The 2,176-nt window shown below is 36.7% G+C and overlaps 1 non-coding gene across 1 annotated transcript; it reads left to right on the plus strand.

The window, feature by feature from the left end:
• The first annotated feature begins 1,749 nt into the window (after positions 1-1,749).
• LOC122283514 lies at positions 1,750-1,857 on the plus strand. Its single transcript, XR_006230915.1, has one exon. It is a non-coding gene; the product is annotated as a small nucleolar RNA R71 (small nucleolar RNA).
• Positions 1,858-2,176: the final 319 nt, after the last annotated feature.

Here is a 2,176-nt window from a genome sequence, read left to right on the forward strand (position 1 = left end):
GCTGTATTGTTCTTATTTCACTCATTGAGGAGTATTTTCTGATAACCTACCCACTATCAGCTCTTGTATCAGAAAAAGGGTGTGTATAACCCTTGTACGTGTAGAAAGTATTCTACACGAGGAATAGTTGAATCACCACGTGTAAGGTGATTGCAAGTGTAGAGGGTGTTCTACACGGATCCTTTGTAGCTGTGTTGTTCAAAGGTGTAATAGGTTTCTATCTCCACCTGAAGGAGGTTGAATAGTGAATTTGGGAATCCTCAAGGGGTAGCTTGAGGTGAGGACGTAGGCAGTAGGGCCGAACCTCGTTAACGTACTGAGTTTGCTTCTCTCTTACCCTTACTCTTTATATTTATTGTTATTTCATACTTTGTTTATATTTTATATTATATATTTGATTTATAATTGTTAATTTTTTTAATACAACTCAATTCACCCCCCCTCTTGTGTTAGTCATCTGGGCAACTAATATTTATGAGGAAATGTCAAATATGAATGCTCTTAAAATCCAACAATTGGTTTGGTAGGAATTTGGACAGTGGTGGTGGGACTTCAAATATACAAAGGGATCTGTAGCCCACGTACCTGTCATCAAAGAAACCAAACAAAGTCAGCAAAGTAGGAACTTGTTTAACATGGTGCTTCCTCTTAACTGTATACAAATCTTTAAAAACTTTTGTATAAGTAGGAAATTGTTTAATAACATGCAAAAGATGTTGGTTAATCTTTACCTGCCTGAGATTCTCTAAGATTTCACTACTAGAATCCAAAGTTCGCATACCAAATTTTAAAGCTTGAGGAAATGGTACCTTAACTGAGCTCTTGATTACCACGGCTTCTTTTGGCAACTCGGTACTATCATTGCTTTGTTTCTCTTCAACATCCTCTGGCTTATCAGTTATTGGGATATGTAAAGACTTACCATTTCTTGTCACAATGACATTAACCTCTTTCAAATTTCCTTACGCCATATGTTGACCTTGGGGTGTAGATTAAGTTTGAAAATGAAACTTGTCACGCTCATTCACATTCAAGGAGCTCATTATCTTGGATATATAACTCTTTATCTCTTTGTTTTCTTCAACAATCTGTATAATCAAATATTCAAATTTTTGATCAGTTTTACTCAGTGCCTCAATAAAAGCATGTAAAGTATCTTTTAAGGGGTTTCTAGAAGATGAAGACGCATGATATGATCTAAGCGGTTGTGCAGGCTGCTGGTTTTCAGACTTACAACTAAAATTTAGGTGATTATGCCACCCAAAATTATAGTTATCAGAAAGGTAAAACAGACTTCATGTACATACCTAAGGCATTACATTGTTCCTCATACATCCCTCTCATCTCAGCAAATATGGGACACTTTTGGGCGAGGTGATCTATCCCGCTACACACAAAACATGGTCCAAAAGATTCTACATGATTAGTCACGTGTGTTGGATTTAAGTCTTTATTCTTCAACACCTCTAGCTTCCTAGTGAGCATCTCAAGATCAGCCTTTAGATTATCCTATTCACTGTTATGATAAATTCTACCACCATTTAGATTTCCTACAGGTCGTGACTTATTTATGCTCTCAATAGCACTAGGTCCAGTCCAAGTGTGAGCTTTTCAGCAAGCTCATTAAGGTATTCTATGGCCTCATCAAGATCTTTTTGTAAGAATTCACCATTACACACCATCTCCACAAATCGACGCTCTCTAGATGTAAGTCTCTCATAAAAATAGCCCACTAAGCGCCAATTCTTATACCCATGGTGAGGACACATACTCAACAACTCCTTAAATCTTTCCCAAGACTGATACAAAGTCTCACTATCCTTTTGTGCAAAAGTGGAGATTTACTTTTTTAAAGCATTGGTCTTATGTTAGGGAAAGTATTTATTAAAAAAGACCTAGGTCATCTCATTCCATGACCTAATAGATCGTGGTCTCAGTGAGTATAGCCAACTTTTAGCTCTATCCTTCAAAGAGAAAGGAAATAACTTAAGTCTCACAATGTCATCAGTTGCATTTTGATTATGAAAAGTTGTAACTACTTCCTCAAACTCCCTAATGTGCACATATGGATTTTCATTTTCCAAGCCATAAAAAGTAGGGAGTAATTGTATTATCCCTGTTTTAAAATCCGAATGGCGAGTATTAGCTAGAAACATGATGCATGATGGTGTGGCTG

This window comes from Carya illinoinensis, chromosome 11 (assembly GCF_018687715.1).
Source record: "Carya illinoinensis cultivar Pawnee chromosome 11, C.illinoinensisPawnee_v1, whole genome shotgun sequence".
NCBI classification, from domain to species: domain Eukaryota; kingdom Viridiplantae; phylum Streptophyta; class Magnoliopsida; order Fagales; family Juglandaceae; genus Carya; species Carya illinoinensis.